Source organism: Pipistrellus hanaki (assembly GCF_964339955.1).
Source record: "Pipistrellus hanaki genome assembly, chromosome: 12".
NCBI classification, from domain to species: domain Eukaryota; kingdom Metazoa; phylum Chordata; class Mammalia; order Chiroptera; family Vespertilionidae; genus Pipistrellus; species Pipistrellus hanaki.
Genome location: NC_140514.1, coordinates 6,924,647 through 6,944,071, shown reverse-complemented (window position 1 = coordinate 6,944,071; position 19,425 = coordinate 6,924,647). Strand labels below are relative to the sequence as shown.

The window sequence follows — 19,425 nt, the reverse complement described above, 5'->3', positions numbered from 1 at the left end:
AAAAAAAAAATCACAACCTGAATTTCGTTATCCATTCTCAGGAAAGGGGTAACAGGGTTCTGAGCATGGGCAGAGCAGGGTGGTTAGGCAGTCTGGGCACGCAGTGTCTGTCACAGAAATACTTACCAGAACTTGCAATCCTAGCACCACTGTGACAGGCAGGTGGGGTACCATGGACCCTAAGAATTTGGAACTCATGGTGGGCAATGTCACAAGATTAACACTGTAGGCCTGTTTTGCCCTACCTTTTGGGAAAAGGCTTTGCAACTATCCCTGTTTATAATATAGCTCACCTCATGTATTGATTATAAGTTCGATGCCAGGCATACTTCTGAGTGGCATGGAGAAGTACCTACAATGAAATAAATGCTTTTAATAACAGTGCTACAAACACAACAATGGCTTATCTCCGAGTAGTTTACAAAGAACTTTTTTTTCCCTTCATTAGGTTTACAGTGAAGACTAAACTTTCTTAATTGATTTCATTACTTGTTTTACCCAAGTCTCATTTTGCAGTGCGTTCTTTGCACATTACCACATAGCTTTAGTGCCCGAAATAATCCCTGATTTAGATTTATGGGGAGAGTTTACATATTTTACATACATGGCTTTTCTTCTAGCTCTAGCAAAGTGCACTTTTTTGTGTACAAACAAATGATTTATCTATTTTGGAATGCTTTTATTTAAATTCGAATGATTTATGGGCCCTGTAGCTCGGCTACTCATGTAGCATTTTACCCGGTCCTTCCTAAAACCCTCCCTCTTTAATAGACCAAGGCCAAGTTGTAAAAGCTGGTTGATCAGCATCTTGTGATTCGGCATTATCTTTATTGGGAGAAGGGGGAACGGGGTTCTATTTAGTTTTTGTTTGCTTTTATTATTTCCTTCAACTCTCTGGCTGCTTATTGCATTCCTGTATCATTTTGAAATTTATAGTCTATTTAATAGCATTTTTATTTTTTATGATGATGTCAGTCTCACCCATAAGAGGGTCTTGGGGAATATGTTTTGAGTTTCTTTCAATAGCAACCACATCTAGAAACTACCTAACTGAATTATGAGTTTTATTTTTTTACCAGAGGGAGCTATGAAACAGAAATGGTTTTAGATGTAGATTATAATAATAATTTGGAGGCATCTTTATGATGTGTGAGTTTCATATCACACGCCTGCCTAGCACTCTCTGATTATTACCGTTCTAATAGAACATCGCAAAACTGCTGCACATATCCAATAGCAATCGCTACACCAGGGCAGGTGCAAGGGAGTGAGTGGGTGCTTAGTACCGAATCATTCACCAAAATGCCGAGAACAGTTTATTCAAACTATCCCAGAGGGCAGCAACAATGGGTGTTCTCAGTCATGTGTTTGCAAGGGCAAAAACATTAAGCTATCAGCAATGGGAGGGGGAGATAATTTATTGGAAGGATAGAGAGATGCTCCAGGGCATCCGAAAGCACAGAGTCCATGTATGTGGGACCAGACCAAGAAATGAGGAAGGTCTCGGAATAAGGTGTCTTCCTCTCTGTCCCTTCTCACTTGCAGACATGGGAAACCTTAAAAAGGAGAAGGGAGTGGCATAAATGATAAGTGCTGATCATTTCTGTTGATGACCCATTGAAAAATTAACAATAGGTAATATTTCCCTAGAGTAGGACTTTTTGCAGTTTCAAAAGCATGTCACTATTTTATATTCAAAAAACATGAAATAGATTTGGCATGTGAGACCCCAATTGAGGTAGTCAGAGGCTGACTATTTATGTGATTTGTCCAAAGCCACTCAGCTTGTAAACAGGAGAGCTGGGCAGAGCACCAGCTGCCGATGTTAGCCCAGTCATCATTCCACTCAGCCTTGCTGCCTTTCAGAAACAGCCTTTTAAAACCCTTACCTCTTATGAGAAATGATGTTTTGTAAAATTCAGTAAATCTAAACTCCTTGAAGTCAAGGCTTGAAAAATTGGAGATATAGTCACACCATGTTTGGCCTCCACACCATGGACCTATGCAATGTTGGGGAAAATATAATTATTAATACTTAAGAATTAGATGTCATATAAAATTTTTACATTTCCAGTTTCTCTAGTTAATGAGTGAATAATCTATTTATCTATACCTGGACCACTTTCCTGAGTGGAATTATGGGACTGGACTGAAGTCCAGGCAAGAGTTCTTTAGTTTTCCACAGTCAACATAACTCCCTGTGGGGTCCTTAAAGAAGACACCATGACTGAGTCCTTTCACCCCTTTGATTCATATGCCAGCTCTGTGCAGGCAGGTCAGATTATGAGTGATAGTTAACATATTAAAGTCATTTCCTGATACCAGACACTGGAGCAGATGATATAGTGCTTCTTTTTTTCTGAGATTTCTTGGAGATCTCTGTAGATTCCAAATAAAGAAAGATAAATCATCTGTTTTCAAGTGAGATTGGGGGGGGGGGTACTTATCTTCAACCTGGCAATGATTGGCATCTGCTGATTGCATGCCGTCGCTAGCTGTAGAGCTGACATTGGCAGGCTGGTCTGGTAAAGAATTGTGAAGTCGAATGAGGTAGCTAAAAATACTAGTCAGGTGAAGGGCACAGATCGTCTTATGAAACACAGGCAAACTCAGCACAGGCTCATCTGCCACCAGATGAGCTTAGCTTTAGGCCATTTGAGGACCACAGTTTGCCTGAGAACTCCAAACTCACCCCATCATTAAGCGGATAGTAAAGCAGGCCTCTTCAAAGGATTGACTGGTCACATGTTCCTCCCCCCATAAATATAAATATGAAAGGTGGTGAAGGCAGTTGAACATCTGTCTTCAGCTCTCAGATTTTCTACAGTCTGTTGATTAGGTTATGTTTTGCATTATTCCAATGTCCACAGCTGTCAAGTCAAATGGGAGCAGGCCTGCCCCAATCAGGGAGCCGAGGTCTGCAGCAGCCTGTCACGTTCCACGTGGTAATAGCCGGTGACAGCTTCTGCTCCAAGCAAATTGTTTTCCGTGGGTTGATGGGTCTCAGCTGTTCTAACCTGGGAAGCGATGAGTTTTGCTTTCATGTGGAGAGGAAGATCTGTTGAAGCAGAGCTGCTGGCTTCTTTGGGTGTTAGTGCTTTGTCGTTTGTGTGTGTGGATAGTTAAGGGTGTATGCATGTGCAGTTGGGTCCATTTCTGAAATCAGGTCCTCAGCTTATCAAAGCCTCTCGATGTTTGTGCCACTTCTGATAGATGGGAAGGGGAACTCAACCCCAGGGCACGGGAGCGTTTCAGACAATCTCACTCCAACCAAGTTCTCTGAGATTGATTTCCCATCTTGACTCAAGAGCTTTTGTTCTCGGGCTGATGTCTTTCCTCATGAGTGAGGTGAGCTCACATCAGTATCCTGGGGGAATGCCAAACAGTGGAGTGCCAATGAAAATGGTAGGATGGGGAAGCACAGGGGGCCTTCTTTCAGAGGTGCCAGGCCTGCAGACTTAATTTTATATGCTCTAAGTGTATGCACATAGCACAGAAGTTGAATATTTTTAAAATGGGAAAAGCCAAAGGATTTCCCCGCAGGGCCTTCATGTTCCCTTCCCCTGTCTCCGTATCAAAACATGGTTTTAGAAAAGGATCTGAACATACTTTGATGCAAAGGTATAAATAATGAATGATGTCTTGGTTGCTTGCACTTTAGTGAGAAATAATTAAAGGTATCTAGTGCTGTCCAATTCAAGTTTCTGTGATGATGAAAATGTTCCATATGAAATGTGGATAGCACAACCGAGGGACTCGGTTTTGATTTTAATTTCATTTCAATTAACTTTAAATAGCCACATGTGGCTAGTAGCTACCATATTGGAAGAGTGGAAATAGATCATTAACGATGAGTTTTAAAGCTTTCAGCTCTTTCAAATGAAGTGTGTATTTTTGAGGAGGGCTTAATTATCCTGGCATTACTGAGATGGCATCAATGGCCACCTAGAAGAGTAGCACTGATCATTTCTAGTGTCCAGCACAGAAGTATTCCATCATAGATATTGAAAGAATGAATATGTGAGTGAGTGCATAATAATGATAACAAATGACACAATATTTGTATGAGGCAGGCACTGTGAGAATCATAATTCTTGCATCAACTATGCAACAATTCTTTGAGGTACCTATTATTGCCATCCTTGTTTTGCAGATGAGGAAACTAGGGTGTAGAAAGTTAAATCTTGCCTTCAGCTAAACACTTAGCAAATGATGGAGTTATGATTTCAACACACCATATATGTCTCTAAAGCCCAAATTCACAATGGCAAATGCTATCCTTGTTGACACATTTACCTAGCTAGTTATTAATACAGAAAGGGAAGAAATAGGACTAGATATTAAGACTAATAAACTAGGGAGCCAGATTGGACATTAAACCTGATTCTCTAGGAAATTGCATTATTCATGGACTCCACAGGAGTGGGGTCATGGTGGGGAGAATAAAAAGGTGGGGAAATTCCTTTGCTAGGCACATGCACAGTAGAGAACAAGAGGAAGCAGGTGGAGGTAGACACATGTGCAATAGAAACCCAACGATGAAGCAGAATTTTGAGGCATGTGCAGTAGGAACCAAAGTGATGACATAAAGAGTTGAAGTCTTGCCTGAAAAAAATCTGGAAAAGAATCAGATTGGATAAGGGATACAAACCCCCAGAAAATCCAGAAAAGAGATTGGTAAGGGGGAGGCCCCAGCATAAGCCTAGGAGAGCCAAGAAAGAGATTGGTTGGTTTGAAAGAAAGCCTGCTCTCTTCAAAGCTTGTTGGAATAATAGGCACTTGCGACAGTGCTTTGTTTCTGCTCCAATAAATCTTACCGCTACACTGCGTCCTCCTATACTTGGGTTCACAAAATATTTTCCTCATGACTATAAAGGAAATCTATTTCTACTGGCAACATCATGACTATCAGCTTTAAAGAACTACTTACTTTAAGAGCAATTAATGAAGCCTATATATTATGGTGTCATAAATCATCAGGGCCTTTATTTTCTTAACTTGATAATTATGTTTAAAATAAAATAATGTCTAGATGCAACTGGCAGAGAGTAAATACTCCATAAAAGGCAGCTGCATTCTTTTTTACTACCATTGTAATTATATGACATTTGCATAAACTCCAATTGCATATGTGCCATCAATCAGAAGGGTCACTGAGTTATAGATGAATCTCATAATTGATTCCACCCTCAGTGCCACCAATGACAAAAGAACCACAAAACCATAGTTCTGAAGATGTAAGGGTCCCCAAGAGAGTTGCTAAGAGCATTTTTCCCCAGAGAGAAGAGCAATCCCTGTATAGGATTCTATTCTCCACTCAAAATCAGCAATGCTCTTTATGAATGTGGTTACCAATATCAAAGCATTTTGGAATTTGCCTCATCATGAAATTAACTATTGCATAGTGAAGTTAGATGGGGGTGTCTGTAAACTATATTGAATTTTTATTTGAAGAATGGATTGGCTCTGCCATCCTTTCCACTGAGGATATCTAGAGCTTTCTACCACTCACGGTCCCAGCAATGTAATTCCCAGTGTTCCCACCCCCAGGGCCTGTCAGCCACTGCACCAGGCACTGAGGTGGAAACTCATCCATTAGTTATATAATGGGGGAGGGGCAAATCTACCCCACAGGGCACTTAGCTGGCAGCCGTCTGATCTGAGGTAAATTCAATGGAATTGATTTGTTTTAATTCTTCAGTTTTTCTAATTGGCCCCAAGCTGATTGCCAGTTAGCATTCATAACATAAAATTCAGGTTGATCATTTGATTGCTACACTTTGCATTACCAATAGAGTCTGCAATTTCAGGGCTCCTCGGTTTGATTGTAACTCTTTGTGACGATATTCATATATATGATTTTTCTACTCCTCTATGGATGACATGAAATTTATTCAGTGAACCCCTGGTAGACAGCGAAGCCACCAAATGCCTGGGTGGATCACTATAGTGGTTTATTTTGGTCTCTATGGCAAAGAAGACTTGCAGAGGTGGTGTGTGCTACACTGAGATGAGGATAGGAAACTACGCTTAGAGATTGTTGGAGCTGTGATGCCTGGCAGCCAGGCAGAAGCGTGCAGACTGGCCATTCGTGGTGCAGGAGTCCTGGAATTATGGGGGATCTCGGCTGCCGGTCAAGCCTTTAGAAACGCCAAACTTCTGAGTGGGGTGGGGTTCATTGCAGGCCTATGGACATTAAACCTGATTCTCTAGGAAATATATTGCTAGGTTTTGAGTGGTTTTGGTCAATTAATGCGATTATGTTTCCTAGAGACCTACTTTATCCCAGGTACTGTTCTAGATTCTGAAAATGTACGTATGAATAAGAGACACAATGTTCATAAACTTGTAGGGCTTACATTTGGTGGAATGGGGTGGGAGTGAGTTGCATAGAAAAGAAAATATACAATTAAAAATAAATAACAAATAGAATTCTGAAAGGAGTTAGGATAGATGGGAGAGGGTGTAAAATCACTTTAAAAATACATTTTATTGATTTATTTTACAGAGAGGAAGGGAAAAGGATAGAGAGTTAGAAACATCAATGAGAGAGAAACATTGATCAGCTGCCTCTTGCACAGCCCCCACTGGGGATGTGCCCACAACTAAGGCACATGCTCTTGACCAGAATCGAACCTGGGACCCTCAGTCCACAGGCCAATGCTCTATCCACTGAGCCAAACCAGTCAGGGCCACTTTGTTTTCTTTATGTTGTATTCCCTGCGCAGCGTGCTCCCAGGGTTTTCATCTTTGTAGTATGTTCTGCAGACCTCAGCACAGCTCACCGGCTAAGTCAAGGTTGTACAAAACAATGTGATCACCCTTAGCTTTGAGAAAACGTACCTAAGATCATCTGGATTCTGTGCTACTTCCAATTGTTTTATTTTGTTTCACATTAATTTGTCAATCTACATTTCAAAATATTGAAACTCTATTTCATCTCCTTAAGTTGAGATGAAAACCTGGGCATGAACCTCTGATGTCCCTCTTACGCCCGGTATTAGTAGTTGAGACATTACCTGTGTTGCCATAGAATTATACATGCTGTGTTGAAGAAGCTCTAGGCAGAGAAAGATCTATCTTTAAACACACACACACACACACACACACACACACACACACACACATTTTTAAGAGAATGGACTTAACCCTGGAAGAAACAACATCTGAAACACATGGCTAATTTGGAAAATTCAGAAATTAATTATGTAGAAACATAAGGAGCAAATCTCTAGCTTGTGCAACCACATTTTGTCCCTCTACCATCTGGGTTAGCCTCCTGTGTCTCCGTCAATGGAAACGATTTGACAGCTTTCCATCTCCTGCTTTGCTAATCGTGAAGGAAAGCTTTGGGAAAGAAGTCAGGAAGATAACTATATGCTCGGGTGCACACTATGGCCTTCTTTCATCATCTCACCGGCGCCAACGTGAGCTGGGTCAGCACAGTGGATGGAGAAGTCTTTTAAGCCGAGATAATATGTGGGGCCTGATAGATGACAACCTTGCACTAAACATTAAAATTATACTTTGTGGACATTTCTCTCCAGCCTTGAAGGACTGATTGCTGAGGCAGGTTTTGTCATTTCTACCTGAGGCTCACAAGAGGCACTATGGGGTCAGCAAAAGATTAACACAACATTAAAGATGAGAAAATTGAGTATTTAGCTGATGCCTCGTATCCAGATTTATGTGCAGAAAACAGTGGAAAGAAAATGTGGATTGCAGGGAAAATATTTGCAAATATCAACTCTTCACTGGGCTTCTCTCTCGGTGCACAGGATGCGCGAAGGCAAACATCTCCCAAGGTATTGGCACAAAACACACTCTGAATTAGCGGAATTCCTTCCTCCCCACTGTCAGAGCATTTATCCATTCATACCTGATTGCCCGCCGTTCCTGAGTGTTTATCCCTGGGATGGGTAATTCTGTGTCAGCCTGACTGGGCCACAAGGGGCCAGGCATTTGGTTGGGTGTAGCTTGGGTGTCTCTGAGGCTGTTTCTAGCTGAGACTAATACCTGAGCCTGTGGACTGAACAGGGTGCTCTTTCTCATGTGGGTGAGCCTCATCAAGGCAGCCAGAGGGTGAATAAAACAGAGAGGCTGACCGTCCCCTGAGGAAGAGGAAACTCTTCCCAACAACTGCCATGAGCTGGGACACTGGTTCCTTCCTGCCTTTGGGCTGGAACAGGAACTAACTAACTTTTCTGGGTTCCAGCATGCTGATCGCAGATCTTGGAACTTGTCAGCCTCCATAATTGTGAGACACAAGTTTCTTATAATATCTATCTATCTATCTATCTATCTATCTATCTATCTATCTATCTTCCCTCTCCCTCTCCCACTCAGCAGGTACATGTAACTTCACTTTGTACCTGTTTTGCTCACTTCTGTCACATATCTATATATTAATGTTCACAACTTCAAACAACTCAGAAATGTAGGCTTTGAATGGGTGGCATCCTTCTCTCATGGTTCACTCTCCTTCCCCTCCTCCATTTCTTCACAGCCACTCCTGTCCTTTGTCTATTGCCCCTGCCCCCCAATGCTTAACCTCCAGATGAAGTTCAAGCCTTTTCTCCTCCCGAAAACCTGCCCTGAATACTCCTGCCCTCCTCTGCTACTCAGCATAAGATGCAGCCAGTGACTAGCTGTTCCCTAAATATTGTGTTTGATTTTTCCAACTGGACTGTGAACTTACGGACAAGATCTGGGGATAAAACATTTCCTCCTTGTTAACAACACATTACTGGACCATAATAGCAGCCTAGTAAATTCAGAATAATTTTCAGCTAGGTGTATCTTGAAATTTAGCCACACATTTCTGGAACATCCCTTAATTTGCCTCCACTCTAGATCAATTTTATTTATTTATTTAAAACATGGAAAAACCTGGCATTTTCTCAGTTACAAGGGTTCTCGCTTACCCCCTGGTAAATATCCAGTCTCCAATCTTGCCTAACATCTCCCGGTACCTAGAAGAAGTATTTTATTAATTTGTAACCACATATGTTTTCTATAATAACAAGAGTGAATTCTGAAATCCCACTGGAAATAAAGGTAGCTGATTATCTAGGTGATTTTTATGCACAGCAGCATAATTTTTCATTGGGGTTAAAAATAAAACACTTGCAAAACATGATGCTCCACACACAAAACTATCAGTGCATATTTTTTATTTAACTTGGTGAGATGCGCTGGACTCAGATTCAGGAGAACTCCTGTTTTCCCCGCCAGCTAAGATTATTATTTTTTCGCTAGATCTCTGGAACCTTGTATCTTGTGGAGATTTGATGGTGACCTCACAGGTACCTTATTAATAATAAACCAGAGGGGCTCAGCAGAGCGTGGGTTCGGTGTAATAAATCATACTGTAAGTAAGTGCCATGTTTGCAGTTTTGGAATTTAGAGGATCATAATGACCGCGATGGAGGGGCTGGCATACAGAGAGGCTGACTAGAGGTGGGGGCTGGCTTTGCACAGGTCTAGCACGTGCTTATGGGGTTATTAATTACTTCTACATTTTACATTGCTAATTGCCATTATTCTTACCAGTTACAATGTAATTGAATTAAAAAAAATGCCTCAAATGCCAGGTCATGATATTACATTGTGCCTCTGCCCAAAGAAGTATACACACAGTGTAAGTTACTTGAAGTGACGGATAATAAGGCAAATTTCAAGGTGACTAATGGCACCCAAGGCAGCAAATATTCATATTGGGAGATTCCATGAGCTTATAAGGGAGAAAAAAGATCATGGAACGTTAACATGTGGGTTTTTGCTAGTCAATTAACCTCTGTGCCATTCAGTTGTTTATCAGAAAACTTTAAGACACCAAGGCAGATAGCTGGTAGGGTAGCTCTTTGTCCATGTTTTAAGACATAGTCTGTTTTCATGCGCTGTGTGCTTAGGTGATGAAGGCGGTGACATCGGTTTAATATGGGTCTTCAGTCACCAAAGCATCGTTCTCTGGGCCATTTAGGGTAGTTCAGTGTTTCCCAACAACTTGACCATGGACCTCTGGGATGTTCTAAGGAAAATACTGAAGTCTTTCTAATGCACATGTGCATAAGCATAAATATACTAGTGCTTGTGAACAAATTGGAGAGTCCAGGGAGGAGATTCTGGTATTCCCACTCTAATGGATCCCGGAATGGGAAGGCCTGGTGCAGGGGCAGCTGACCGGTGACCCAGCGACATCCCCAGCCCATCATGGTGTGAATGTTCTTCAGCTGGCTACTGAGGAAGGTTGAACCGCGCCTGTGCCTTTTGTCCTTTCTTAAGAAGGCAGGTAGATGGGTGATGGCATTTTTGATTAAAAATTTCAAGCAAAATAACTGTTCTCTAATTAATCTTTCTAAATCAAACTGGGATAATAAAAATGCTATTGATTACAACGATCGTTTAGTCCTGGGTTGTAAGAGTTGAATAAGGAACTTTCAAAGATGGAAAACCACCTGCCGAGGCTCTCTTCTGTACTTGGGAGTCCTGGAGCATTGTCTGTTTTGACAGTTCCCGTCTCCTCTCATGAAGTGAGAAAGCTCTACCAGTCAGGACTTCACCCCTTCTTGGGGCAGACCCAACTGCCTCCTCTTCTGCTGTTCACATATTGAAGCATCATACTTTTCCAACGCCTCCCTCCTCATCACTTACACTGCCTGAGACTTCATCATTCTCAAAGAGGAATGCAATAGACATCCGCATTCCCCAGAATCAGAAACCTCTCTTTTTAAAGACGAGAGAACAGAGGCTTATGAGAAGGGTAGTGATTCTTCTAACGCTCCAGTCAGCATTGGCATTGAGAATGAAAGCCAGGCCAGAGCGCTCAGCATCGGTGTCCGCATACCACTGGGGATACAGTTCCTTGGGATTTAGCAAACCAGTCCTAACTGCTTCCAGGCAGTAAACAGCCTGGGAACATTACTGGCTTCCGTTAGGGAGAAGCCTGCTCGTAGATCGCACAAAAATTCATGTCTAATGGATGTGTTTTCTTCAGTGCCTCCCTGTAAGGCAAGATGCTTTTAAAGGCATCATTGAAATTACAGTATTTTGTTCTAGTTTCACAGTAAATGCTCTGACGGCAGTGTGGGCTCTCTTGGGTTTCTTCTCTCTTTGCTGCTCTGTGAAAACACACACGGCACATACGTTGTTATTACCATTGTTGCTAAGAAGTAAGAAAGCATGAGCTTCTACCCCATCATCTGTGCCGAGCAGGGGCAGTGAATCCTGCCAGAGTGTAATAACCATCTATAAGTAAACCAGTCATGGTAAAACCTATCAAAAAATGCAGCAATTTATGAAAATACGTCCCTCAAGCACACCGAAGTTGTCATCAGAATGAGTTAACTGTCAATTAACTTCTCCATCTCGTACAAAGGGCCCAGGATTCTAGTGTAAAAATAAAATCAGTTAATGCATACCTACTGTCTGTGAACAATAAATTTGAAACAAGAGCTGAATATACCACTTAGTGCTTTCCAAAGGCATGTTACCATCTTACAGAATGCTGCTGCTCAGGCTTCTGATTTAGGAAAATGACTTTCAAAAGAGATAATAATGAATGTTTTGTGCCTACACATTTCAACCAATGAGCATTTACTGAGTGCTGACTATGTTCTAGGCACTGAGTCACAAAAAAAGCATGGCAATGTGTTAAAAAACTGTTAGCCTAAAACCAGTACATGTATTTTATTTTTTCAACACATCTTCCACTTTTCACATTGAGCAACTGATTATCTTTTGGCAAATTCACCTGTGTAGAGAATGCTGCTTGTGCTTCTGGGAGGCGGGGTGGTGGTGGTGGTGGGGATGATCAAGAGAGAAGGCGACATTTGCTCCGGCCCTTGAGAGATACTTAGGTCTTTACCATTTTCAGGCATCCTATTAGTGTGTTTTAGTTCTGCTTCACTTACTTAGCTGAGTTCTCTCAAAAACAAAGAGATAAACAAAATTAGCAATAGCCACCTTTGTAACCTGCCTCTGCACCCTGAGCTTACTCACATTAATGCATTCCTGCTGTACTTGGTCTCTGAAACACAGATGTTTGCATGTCTTCCCAGCATCCCCACAGTCCTGGGACCAGGGAGGAGACCCCTGAAGCCATGTAACTGACTCTAATACAAGAATTTCACGTCCCTCTTGAGAGCTGGTGAGGGAAGCATTTAGTCACAGAGGGAACACAGTGCTTCTCCTCTGCCATTTGCTCACATATCTTCATGGCAACACCACACTTTGAAGGACTCTTCCAGCAAAGCCTCTGTGATCACCAGCCCAACTACTACCCAGTTCCACCCCAGCCCTTCCTTGACCTTTAAAAGTAATGCTGTCCCCCACACCTCATGGATCATCCCTTCCACTTTTCTGCTTTGATGATTTTCTTCAGTGATATAAGTCAACAGATACGTATTGAGCCTACTATATTCTAGGTATTATTGGGGAAGCTTTGAAACAGCACTGAATTTAAAAATAAAAACAAAACAAAAACAAAGTATTTTCCTCTCCTGAGTTACCATGAATTGTGGGGAATAAGACAGGAGAAATATATGTAGCAGATATAGTAATAAGTCCCTTGGAGAAAACTAAATTGCAACAAAAACAAGTGCTTGAGTACCGTGAAATATTAGAAAAGATGATCAGGGAATGCTTTCTTGAGAGGGAAGAGCTGAGCAAAAATCTAAAGGATGTACAATGCAACAAGAATTTACTAAGCAGATATTGTCTTAGTACCCCTGGAGATTGTAAAATAAATATATAGATGATATATAGAAAGATAGATAGGTAGATAGGTAGGTAGATAGATAGATAGATAGATAGATGATTGGTTGGTCTCTTGTCTCTATTTCAACCCTAAATGCAGAGTTAGATACATAGCACTTATAAAAATGAATCATCAAAGGCATGAGAAAATGAATGTTGTTTTATATTTCCTCAGCTTTTTAAGAGTTAGTTCCCACTTCCCAAAAATGTTTAGGTAGAGACAGTAATAGAAATCATATATTTCATGAGCTCCTCCATATTTCTCAGCCCTCTTTCCTTCTAGCAGGGAAAGATGGCTGGCTTTATCAAATAAAACATGAGCTGAAGTGACATGTATCACTTCAGAGCCAATACATTTCAGAGATAAAGCATGACCCTCTGATTTTTTCTTCTCCGGAAGTGGAAATCTTGAAGGCCACATGTTGACATGAAAATGTCAGAAATAGAGTACTTTGGATCACTGGGAGAAGAAGAGTCCCATTAGCTTGCAGCAGATTGTAGAAGAGGGAAATAAACTTTGTTTTGCTAAGTCACTGAAATTTAGAATTTTGTGCTACATAGCATTGTCTAATCTAGCCTTGTTAAATAAGTGAGTGAGTATACCCTTTTTTATACATTGCTAATTAAAGTGCCGAGCAAATAAGACCAAGTTCTCATTAAATATATTGAGGTGCTTTGGTTAATTGAAAAGTCATAACATCATCAGATCAGTACTAAGAAGATAAGGGTTTTTGTGTGTGCTTTTAAGATATCCATGTGGTTTCTGGAAACCCTATAAATAACAAAGAAGGCAGGGAGCCCCCAACTAAGTTTCTTTGAGATTTCATTGCTATTCCATCCACTCGGGATGCATGGTTGCTCCAGTCTATTCAAGGTCCTGACGTGCTCCTAGGAACTGAGTGATATGAGGCTCTCAACTATCTTGGGAGAGCCCATCTGAGGGACTTTCTAACAGGTAAATGCAATGAACACTTTATCCAACTGAATTTTGATGGACTTAATACTCTTGATCACTCTATCCTCCTCATGGTTCTTACAGACTACCTAGCTATCCTGTGAACTCCGGGGTTATGGGAATATTAACCTGTTATTCTCACACCACTGACAAAAAGAAGGATCAATAAATTATTGAGAACTATATTGAATTGCTTAGTTCATTCATTGGTTATTTACTTGGGCAGTTGAAAAACAGTGGGCAGTTGAGGGTGGTGGTGGAAAAACAGATGATTTTCCTGTTGAGAAATAAACTTTCAAGGAGAGAGAGGTAAGAGTTAGGGGGTTAGGGGTAAGAGAAGATAAAACAGTGAAATAAACAAAATAAAACAACATAGACTGATGAGAACACAAATTTACTTTTGGATTACTGAGAGAGTTTGAGCTGTCAATTCCTAAATTAATCAATCTTAGTTTTCACTGCTGTAGACACCAAAGACCAAGCTATTGGTAGATGTGCTCATTTATAAATAATAATAATAATAATAATAATAATAATAATAAGTAAACTAACTCTGGATGATTTGAACAGAAAAGAGAGGTGAATTAGAACCAGAATCAGAGTTATGGAACAAGAATATGCTCAAACTGCCCTCAACTGCCCACTGTTTTTTACTTGCAGACCTGATATGGTGAGGATGCCAATACCAAACAGCACACTGGCCCTAAACCCTACAGTTTGGGCCACCAACACTACTATTCCCAGACACTGGAAGCCACCATCAGTATCATAGTCATTGCTGCCCAGGAGGCTTAAAACTTCTTCCTCTCAAAGCCTGGCTATCCTCTCTCCTGTGCGCTTTAAAGCCAATCTCCTAGGAATCGTATGCTTCATTGGCTGCATTCATTTGTTTACCTCACCTTCAGTCTGCAACTCAGAGCAATTGACTTCTCTTCTCACTCCACTGATGCTGCACTTTGACTGACATCTCAGTGACTTTCTAACTGGTAAATGCAATGAACACTTTATCCAACTGAATTTTGATGGATTTAATACTCTTGATCACTCTATTTTTCACTGGCACCTATTTTCCTGCCCATGCCTTAAATGTTAGTATCCCAATGGTTTTATCTACAAACCACAGGCCTATTCACTCTGCATTTCCCAGGAAATCTAATCCACTTTTGCAATTTTAATTACCACTCTTGCCATTTTAATTGTAATGATACCTTCATCAATATCTCTAATCAAAACTTGTCTTCTGGGCTTTAGATTTGTATGTGAGCACTGAAGCCAGTGGTTGGGAGAAGGTCAAGGAGCCTGCCCCAGGCATCTCTTGAGCTTTGGGTTGTTTGTAATTTTCCCTGGATAACCAGACTAATAGAAATTATAATTGCTTATTAGAATTCCCATGCCTCCCATAAACAGATTATAATAACACATTTTTAAAAATTAACAAATAGAACTTGAGAAAAGCATATAGGGTTTTGAGGGAAAAGGGATCTAATTAATGTGGGTATCCAAGGATGTCTACCTTAATCTTCATTTTCATATCTACGTATTCTTTCTGCCCACTTCTTTCTTTTCTCTTACTATCAGCTCATTCTTCCTGCTTCTTAGTCTAAATGGAGTAACTTACTGCCATAAGATCTGGTTTTAGTCCATTTGCTGATATAATAGAATACCATATACTGGCTGGCTTATAAACAATAGAGAATTATTTTTCACAATTCTAGAAGCTGAAACTCCAAGGTCAAGGCATCAGGAGATTCGGTGTCTGATAAGGACCTGCATTCTGGTTCAAAAATGGCTGACTTCCCTCTGTGTCTTAACAAGGTGAAAGGTACAAGGGAGACCTCTGGAGTCTCTTTTATTGGACACAAATCCCAATCATGAGGGCACCACCCATATGACCTACCCAGCTCCCAAAGGCCCACATCCAAATATCCTCAATCAGGAACTAGGTATTAACATATGAATTGGGGAAAGGGACACAATCCTTCAGTCTATAGCAGATAGAACTGAGTTGTTTGCGTGTTTTTTTTTTTTTTTTTTTTTTTTAGATGACTGAGTGTAAATTTAAATAACCTAAATTTCAGGTAATCAGAGCAAAATACAATTTCCTCTCATTTTGTTTCAAAAATCCTGGGGAAGAATTTGGATTGGTATATTATGAGTTGCAAATCCCCCCTCATGGGGAAGGAAGAGAAGTTCAGGGGCACAGATAAGTGGTACTATCCTGGCAGGTCAGAGGCAATTTTGGTTATTAAATGGGGAGATTTATTTACTAGATTAAAGAAGAAGGGAGTTGTGTTAACAGAAAGATGATAACTATACACTACAATGACAATTCTGCACATATAGCTGCATACTTCATAGATTAAAAAGTTATTTTTTATCAAAGAAATTCATAGCTATTTTCTTACTTCATGAAAAAACCCTGTGATTTAAGGGACATTATCTTAATTTCACAGATGAGGAAACTAAGATGCAAGGAGAATGAGAAATCTAATCTTTAGATTCAAACAGTAAAGACTAGAGCTAAGGCATGAATAATTACATCCATTCTTTAATACAAATACCTTGACATTTTGATGAAGTCATGCACATCTGGGAATCTCTGAAAATCAGTGATGTCTTTCAACATCAGGGTCAAGCACTCTGCTAGGTGGGTCCACTTTCCCTTTTGAAAGTGAAATCTTGTGTAAAGAGGAAATATTGTTGAGATCTTTGCATACATGAAACTAATTTCTCTGTAACTCTAAATTTGTCCTTAAGTTAGGCACACCAGGCTTCTTAATTTTCATTACACCTCTGGGATCATTTACTCAGCAAGTGCATTTTTATCTCTGGGGTCATTCATTCACTTGGCATCTTTAGTGGGTAATACTGCATGTTTGACAGATGGGAAGCCAAAAGGGCCTTCTAAAAGACACCAGTTATTGCTCTATCCTATACAATAAAAGCCCAGTGACCATTACGGCGTAATGATCAGAACGACCAACAACTAGATGACCAGACGATAGCTATGATAAGCACTAACCCAGACCTTGCTGTGGGCTCTGTAACAGCCCCAAATCCTGTTCACCCACACCCCTAACCCTTATAGGAGGAGGGAGACTGATACCCATATTCTGGACCGTGACATAGGGAGGCAGAAGCCCTCATGGAATCGGCCTTGGTCAGCTTGCTGTTGGCTTCCTGACAGCCCCAAATACTGTTCACCTGCACCCTGAATCCTGACAGCAGGCAGAAGTTTTGACAAATTCTCTGAATGACAGATAGTTGTCAGCCTTTCAGACTATAAATGCGGCCATCAAAGATCAAACTATATACCCCAAATGCTTTTGTAATCAATGTTGTTTTTATATCATGTTTTTTTTTGTTTTTATATCATGTTTTTTTTGTTTTTATGTCATGTCTTTGTTGTTATATCAAGTTGTTATTATTAGTAAATTTATATATTATTTTCACATACATTTTACTACTTTTCTTTAATCTCTGATACTTCTATTATAGAGAAAGGGCAAACAGTCATATTAAATATTTCTTCTAATTAATTCCTTTTCAATGTGCATGAATTAGTGCACTGGGCCACTAGTGAAGAAATAACTATGCTGGGTATAGGAGGTCACAGAAATACAGCAAAGACATTTTGTGGCATTTACCCTGATCTAATCTTGAACTCAGTATTTGTGTAGGAGGAAAGATGTAGCTAAAGTTAGGGGATATTGTGAATATAGTCTCATAATGAGGAGTGAGGGGAAAAAAAGAATTTAAGGATGACTCACTGACTTTTGAAGTGAGCAACTGGAGGAATGCTGTTGTCACTTGCTGATATAGGGAATAGGGAAGGATGAGTCAGATTTTAAAGGAAGAAGGGTTGACGCATAGATTAGATTCCTAGAGCTGGTAGGTGACATTTGAGACATCCTCATGGAGATGTCAAGTTCACAGTTGAGACTCAGGATGAGGTCAAGAAAAAATTGAGGGTCATCAGAATATAGATGGAATTTAAAGCCATGGGATTTGATAAAATCAGCTGTGGAGTGAACATAGAAAAAGAAGTTTAAGAACCGAGATTTGAGGCAATCAGTCATAGAAGATATATTAACGTTCTGAAGCCAGTCCTGTCTAATCAAGCCTTCCAAACACCTTTAGGATGTGTGTGCTCTTTAAGATCAGCTTTTCTTGCTTCCCTCTGTTCTGTCCTTCTCTGAACTCCAGGAGGCTGATGTCTAAGGAATGCTTTAACCAGGCCCCCTGCTTTCTTGCTTCAGTTTGGATTGAACTATTAGTTGAAATCAGCAGGAGGTTGGAGAGAAGAGGAGAAAGAGGTTGGAGAATTTATTTCCCTTGCTCCTCCAACACAGGGTTCTTGGATGTGATAAATGACTATCAGAATTGAAAGTAACTTTATAATTTCTATATGTTCACTGTGATATCAACTCATTTAACTCCCAAGTCACATGTATAAGCACTTTCAAAAGTCAAAGCATCAGTCCCTGCTTAGACTCTGAAAGAATAAAATACCAGATTATTACAATTTCCCTCACAAGCCTAAAAAATTCTAAACTCACTGGTATTCAGTATCTGTGATGAATGAATGAATACATGTCTTTAGTATTTTCCAGAAATAAGATTATATGGGAAAAAAAAAAAAAGCAAATGGAAAAACAAACAAACAAACAAAAAAAAACCCACAAACCTAGAGTTGGGGGTAGATTGCGAAGGCAGAGAGAATCCTGGGAACTTGGAAAATAGAAGATGGAGAAATATTATCTCCTTGGAAACATCCCCTTGACAGAATTAGCCTGGGGCAGAAATGGCTCAGGGCTACAACCTGGTTTATAGATCTTGACTTGGGCTTCCAACTTCCTTCAGACTCTCCAGTGTCTTGTGGGGAAAGAGCACTGAAGCCTGAGTGTGTGTTTTTAATTTGGTTATCTAACAAGGAAAGCAATCTAAAGTTATGGGCTTGGATCTTTTTCTGCTGCCTGTTCTGTTCATACCATCTCCCTGGGCCGTAAGGGCCTTGTTCCATTGACAGGTCAGAAGTGTTGGCTGAACTGACAAAACCAGTTAAAGCAAGACAACATCCAAAGTGATGTGATGGGCAGAGAGACTCCCTCCTGTCCAGTCTCATGCAGGAGTCCTGTGACAGGGTGATGCAACCTTGACCATGTGGGAAAGGTTGATAGACAGTCCTGTGCTTGTTTTACTTTGGATCACGTGCTGACTGACCTTGTAGCTCTCTGGCGTTTTGTGATAGTGATCGAGACCTTCTCTAGTCATGTTGGAATGGTTTAGGATCAAACCACTGTGCAGCTGTGGGTTCACCCTAACAGACTCATGCTGATGGGCCTTGGCCTCCAGGTCAGGAGCTCACCCAAGCAGCACTGACTCTATTCCATTCCCTGACAGCTCGAGGAGTCCCAGCTGTGCCCATGATTGATTTCAGGCATCATGGCTCTCCAGCCACTTCAGTTCGTCCAGAAGCTGATGTTCTTGGGCATCATGGCTGTGTGAAATCGTCAGTACCACAGAAAATGCTCTGTCTGAATGGGGAAATAAGTTGAATTTTTTAATCAAAGTCATTTTGCAAATGGATGCTTAGGAGGACCATCTATGAAATCATAAAAAACTAGATATCTTGTCAGTGATGAGTCTGCCCCAGGCCATTTCTCTGGAAAGTAACTATTCTAACAAACACAAGTCTCTGGTAAAGAGAGTGA

The 19,425-nt window shown here is 40.6% G+C and overlaps 1 protein-coding gene across 4 annotated transcripts in view; it reads right to left on the bottom strand.

Annotated features, from left to right (window-relative positions):
• Positions 1–288: 288 nt before the first annotated feature.
• TDRD15 (tudor domain containing 15) overlaps positions 289–19,425 on the bottom strand; it is a 545,892-nt gene continuing 526,755 nt past the window's right edge. For all 4 annotated transcript variants that reach the window (XR_014796493.1, XR_014796495.1, XR_014796496.1 and 1 more), the window contains 2 exons: positions 1,890–2,000; positions 289–352 (listed from right to left, as the gene is read on the bottom strand). The gene's annotated coding sequence lies outside the window, so the exon portion shown is untranslated. The remainder of the gene's footprint in view (positions 353–1,889; positions 2,001–19,425) is intronic.